Source organism: Sorex araneus, chromosome X (genome assembly GCF_027595985.1).
Source record: "Sorex araneus isolate mSorAra2 chromosome X, mSorAra2.pri, whole genome shotgun sequence".
In the NCBI taxonomy this organism is placed as follows: Eukaryota; Metazoa; Chordata; class Mammalia; order Eulipotyphla; family Soricidae; genus Sorex; species Sorex araneus.
In genome coordinates this window covers 366,913,919-366,920,447 of record NC_073313.1, presented here as the reverse complement: position 1 = coordinate 366,920,447, position 6,529 = coordinate 366,913,919, and positions in this window count along the sequence as shown.

The following is a 6,529-nucleotide window of genomic DNA, read 5'->3' as shown; positions in this document are numbered from 1 at the left end:
CACTGTACTCTTACACACTGTACCATTCTTCCACTGATCTAAACATGAGGTATCTGAGGTAACCCTTGAACCCAAGTCCAGTGGAATTAAAAGTAATCAACAATCCTAAATATTCTTATTCTGCCTCATGTTTCTTTCCGATAAAGACACCATAAGAGCTCATCTACATTTTTTCATACCTTCTGTCACCTGACTGATCTCATTATTTTTGTTTGTTGTGCTCCCATCTTCATGGCATCTGTGAGTATAAATTTCCTCCATGACAGCCATTCCTGTGTGTGCTTCTTATTGTAGCTGATTAAAATAAATACTAGGTATTTTAAAAATACACATACAAGGTATATCTATATAAAGTTCAAATACAGGGATAACTAATAATGATGTTAGAATTAGGATAAACATTATTCTGGAAAGCAGTGTATGGGGGAATGTGGGATCTTCTCATACACTAATAAAATCTGTTTTTTGACCTCGGTATGGGTTACAAGGGTGTGTTTGGTGTGTGCAGTGTAAAAATCATCCCCCTAACTAAAATCCCAAGGTTGGAATATTTCCCTGTGTAAAACAGTTTAGGTCCTAGAATATAATTACTTGCAAACAGGGTCTCAAATATGCACCTAGAAAACAAGAGAAGAGCAGGAAAGAATAGAATAAATGACAATATATAATAGTCGCAGACATGTACCCAGAAATGCATAGAATACAGTCGCTTAGGGTCTTAGAGGGCAATAGGGGTAAAAATACAATAGGAAACCACGATAACTTTATGCTATATTTTAAGGGTGCCTAGTGATTGGCTATGTGAAATACTCTAGCCTTTACTTGTCACACACCTACTGAATACTGATATGCTTACAATATTGTCCTTAGTGTTACTGTCAATTTAAATAATAGCTCAAGTGCTGGGATTCCAGGTGAGGGCGTGACGTTGTATTGAACAATTGTCCAGTGTGGAGACCACTGAAGGCTGCCTATGTGATCTTAAAGCTTGGTCAATATTTGTCTCCATATATCTGTTTGTTTTATTCTCTACAACTGGACTGGAGCAATAGCACAGCGAGTAGGGTGTTTGCCTTGCACGCGGAAGACCCAGGTTTGATTCCTCTGTCCCTCTCGGAGAGTATCCTGCCTGCACAGCAGAGCCTGGCAAGCTCCTCGTGGAGTATTCGATATGCCAAAAACAGTAACAACAAGTCTCACAATGGAGATGTTACTGGTGCCCGCTGGAGCAAATCGATGAACAACAGGATGACAGTGCTACATTCTCTACAACCAACACCTCCCACACACACACACTAGATGGAGGTCAAAAGTGCCAATCTAATTAGCATTTGATAGTGCAGCTCAATAATATAGTATATTTACAATTTTGACTCCCTCTCTGCATGTAAGCCAGAATGGTTGCACCATCGAATTTCCTACCTCTTCCATATTTTTGTCCCTTTCTGTGAGTTTCAAAGAAAAAGCTTGAGCTCAAGGTACTTGAGTGTTTGGCTGGCCCATGGCAATGGATGGATGAAGGCCCCAGGGAATGGAGAAACAGGGCCTCAGGCTGGTTGGTAGACATTTATTTCTCCTCCCCAGTGTCATAGTATGATCTCTTCCTTATAGCACAGTAGTAGTCATAGTTTTGGTCGTAGTCCCAATCATTGAAGTTCCATCACTCTAGTGCCATCCTTGTTCTTACAGTCCTTATCATAGTCCTAGTTCTTATCTTCCTCACCTTGTCCTAGTACCCTCCTTCCCCTTACAGCATAGTTATATGTAAATGATGAAGGATGGGGTGCACATAGATGGGGTTGAACATTGTCATAAAAACAAACATATATAAAGCCACTCTTTCAGAGGAAATTCTAGGAGATTAACTCAAGGACAAGATCTCATCTGAGGGTTCAGTCTCTAGATTACTAGGAGATTTGTTCAAGGGTGGGATTCCATCTAGGATGTATTGTTTTCTCCTTTCCTCAGCTAGTAATCCATTTAAGCAATCATAGTAAATTTACTTCTTATAATATTTCTAGTCATTATGTTTGGTTTTATAGTTTTATAGTCTCTGAATGTTGGCCATTGATGCAATTACACAGTGCCAGGGGCAGTTTCTGGGTGTGACTGCCTAGCTACTGGAAAATGGGGGATCTGGGTGGAAGAGGCCCAGTTCCGATCCGAGCAGCCTTGGAGATCTCGACCCTGGGTCCCACACACCAGATTTCCTCTGCCAGTTTCTTCATGTATAGGCTCGTCCAAATGTGTGGAGAGTGGCCTTGAGCATGGTTGTGGCTGGCGCGAAATCCAATAGCCTAGTTCTCCCTCTTGGAGAACCTGACAAGCTACCAAGAGTCTATTACACACACAGGAGAGCCTGGCAAGCTTCCCATGGCGTATTCATATTCCAAATACAGTAAAAGATATATACATAACTCTTGGAGAGCCCGACAAGCTACCGAGAGTATCCAGCCTGCACGGCAGAGCCTGGCAAGCTACCTGTGGCACATTCGACATGCCAAAAAAAAGTAACAATAGGTCTCATTCCCCTGACTCTGAAACAGCCTCCAATCGTTGGGAAAGATGAGTAAGGAGAGGCTGCTAAAATCTCAGGGCTGAGTGTAATAGAGACGTTACTGGTGCCTGCTTGAGTAAATCGATGAATAATGGGATGACAGTGATACAGTGATACAGTCATTTTGTATGAATACGGTAAGAGATATATTAAGTTAAAGGTTGTCTCTTCCTGGGGACATATCCCAGACTATAGTCCTCAGGTCAGACCACTCTTTTCTAACCCCAGAAGGGTCCTTATTCAGTTACTTCTTTTTGGGTCATGACAGAGTTTGTTCCATGATCATGCTCTTAACTTATTGTACTTCTTATGGCACTTAGCTTGTCCCTTCCTGATGCCAGGGTAGATTACAGCTTGCCCTGGGTCCATCCAGTCCCTTTGTTGGTTGTAGGATGACATTACTTTGTCCTCTCCCCCCTTGTCATGAGTAGCTTGTCCCGGTTTTTCCCGGAGTTTAGGCTTACCCCAGTCTCACCCATCAAGGTGTTCCCGAATCTCTCCCATCCCTTTGTTTAGTTATAATCACTTCTCTATGCTCTCTTCCCCAAAACAGTTAATCCGCGGCTTTCCCCTAATCTGACTCTGCTAATTTGTAGGTCAGACCTTCCTAGGACACTGAACATTATAACATTGCCTTTCTCCCCTCTTTATGCCTTTTGAATAATTTACTTTAAAGCTATGTCTATTTTGTATAGACACAAAAAGAAATATTATGTTTTTGTAACTTGGGATTTAATTGGCCTCGAATATTATTCCCTCCCAGGCATCTGCTTTCTCCACTTAAGCCTCAGTTGCCCTCAGTTCCTACCACCCCCAAAGCAGGGTCCCGACGAGGGACGGGACGGATCCAGGGCAAGCGGTGAGTTATGTGCTACCCTGGCATCGAGATGGGCCTGGCCAAAGTGCCTAATGCTTAACTATAAGTTAAGAGCTTGATCATAGACAAATGCTGTCATGATCCAAAAGTAATGATGAGACTAGGACTCTGCTAGGGATAGGAAAGACTGATCTGGCCTGAGCACTGTAGTCTGAGATTGAGATGGCCCCAGGAGAACAATTCCATAAGCTTTAATGCATCTCTTATTGTGTCCATACAAAATGATTAATATTATGAATTCTTATATGTTTGCTGGCTGAGGAGAAGAGAAACACATTCATGGTACTCCGTCCTTGGGTGGATCCTTCTGCTGAAAGACAATTAAGTCGGGGCTGGAGTGATAGCACAGCGGGTAGGGCATTTGCCTTGCACGCGGCCGACCCGGGTTCTAATCCCAGCATCCCATATATGGTCCCCTGAGCACCGCCAGGAGTAATTCCTGAGTGCAGAGCCAGGAGTAACCCCTGTGCATCGCCGGGTGTGACCCAAAAACCAAAAAAAAAAAAAAAAAAAAAGACAATTAAGTCCTAGGAGAAGCATTCCCTAAGGGAAAGGAACCTCAACCCTATTGATGGTGACCACACCTATGTGTACGCCCCAAACCCCTCATGCTGGGGAGATTTAACTAGGCTGTATGAGTGGGTTGGGGGGGGCAGATCCAGTGATCCAGAGAGAGATCCAGAGCCGGGAGAGAAGCAGAGAGAGAGAGAGAGAGAGAGAGAGAGAGAGAGAGAGAGAATGAAATAAATTGATTGAGCAACCAGTTTGGCCTTCTTCCTTCCATCGCCTGCCCTTGACCAAGAGCACACACAGCGGTTCCCGGACACCGAACTCGGGCGGTGAGACAGAGCTGCCCGGAGAGCCCATGAGTGCGTGCGCCCCTTGGTGAGCCTTAGTTTTTTACAGTTGGTACCTTTCTTTTGGGGGTATTAGGAAGTAAGGGCAAATGAGGCTCAAGTCAAGTAAATATGATGAATGCCCAGGAAGAAAATATTATTTGGAGTCAATTAACTTCCATGTTGCAAAAGCATAGCATGAACTGTCTTCCTGTGTCTATACAAAAAGGCCATTGCTAAAGCATGCAAATACCATAAAGGAAAGAGAAAAGCAACAGAAGTTTTAGTGCTTGGTTAAATTGGGTGTGCCTCAGGGTCACTGTTGTGGGAGTAACACAATAAACTTAAGCTCCCTGAGGGAGAAGCAAGGATAACCCAATGTTATACAATACCTTGCAATGTAATTGTATTACTCTCCCACCCTGACTCTGGAGTTTTCTACATGACTTGATTTCACCAATCAAATGAACAGGAAGTAAAAGTATACTATGTCTTGGCCTGAATCTAAGAAGATATCATGTGTCTTGTACTTGAGTGCTTTTGTTAGTGAGACATTTTCCCCCTTGGGGATGGAGTGGGGCCAGAAACACACCTGACTGTGCTCAGGGAGTATTCCTGGATCATCACTCAGTGATCACTCCAGGTGGGCTCAGGGGACAATATGGGTGTTGAACCTGGGTCAGGTTTATGCAAGATAAGTGTCTTAGCTGCTGTACTATAAAATCTCAATACTGTGACTTATGTTATTGAGACTTTATAGACATTCTGAGATTTTATTTACCTTCTATCCTACAAGAGAGCCAAGGGAGGGTTTCTCATCAAAATCCAGCTGGAAACAGAATTTCAAGTGATTCCACAGCATGTGTAAATAGTCAGGATGAGCTAAATCCTGCCTAAGTCAAATGACCCGTATGTGCTGTACAGGTTCATAAACAAACAGAACTGATTTTATTAAACCATTGACCTTTAAGGTTATGCATCAAAAGCCAACTGATACAGTAATAGGGAAAAGATAACTATGACAATTGGGCTAAATTAGGAGGAAAAAGAGGAAGGAACTGAGACAGAAGGAAGCAACAGATATCACTAGTGTGTATTCAGAAAATCTTAAGGATTTTTTTTTTTGCTCTTTTTTTTTTGTCAGCCCTGCGATGCACAGAGGTTACTCCTGGATCATAGCTCAGGAATTACTCCTGGAGGTGCTCAGGGGATCGTATGGGATACTGAGAATCGGACCCAAGTCGGCTGCATGCAAAGCAAATGCCCTACCTGTGTGCTATAGCTCCAGCCCCAACCTTAGGGATTTTTAATTGACCAGAATATGATAAATTTTTAATGATGATTGCCTTGAATGAACAGATTGGGCTTTTTCTTTTCTTTTTCATTTATTGCTGTTGGTTCCCCCTCCTATTTCCATAATATAAGTAAGCATGCATAATTCTATTTAGTTTATTCATGAAGTAGTTTTTTTGAGTTGTTTTTTTTAAAAAAGAATAAAAGGAACTGAGACAGGAGAAAATTCATTGGATTTAAAACATTTTTGTTATTTCATTGAATTGGATTTGTTCTGTGACTGTTTAGATTCCTGATACTGTATGAAGAAGTCTATAACTTGCTAAGTTTACAAGTCTATAACTTTCTAAGTTTACAACTCAGCCCCAGGAAGGTAATGGCTATTTAGGGCAGAGAAGTGGAAGGACAAAGGAGGGTTTGGATGGGGGTGGGCAAGAGGGAGAGATAAACAGATTGTTTGTAGGAAGGTGGAATTTGAGGTCTCTGAAGATATTCAAGCTGTCCAGCAAGGTGGAAATGCATGGCAGAAGATTAAACCTGGGCTAGAGATGGACGTTTGGGTGCTCTCAGTTGGCAGGTGGTAACCTCAGCATGGAGACTGGATCTGCTCCATAAAACCAGTGCAAACACAGGCAGGAGTAGCTGAGAGGCCGAAACTGGTTATTCCTTGGAAAGTACCTGAGACAGCATGAATAAGCTCTTCATGGTGATGAATGAAAACCCAAAGCATGGTTTCTATTCATTCATAATGCAACAGAAAGGTCATCAATACCTCTGCCATCACCCCAATCCACGTACCTCATGAATCAGGAAACCTTGCTGAAGCTAGGCACGTAGGCTTGTGTACTTTTTATTGGAACGGTCCTGCGAGGAGTGGGTATGGTCATATTGAGATGGGGTGGGATCCTGAGAAGCAACAAGTCAGCTCCTTGAAAATCAGGATCCCAGTCAAGGGGGAGGGAGCTA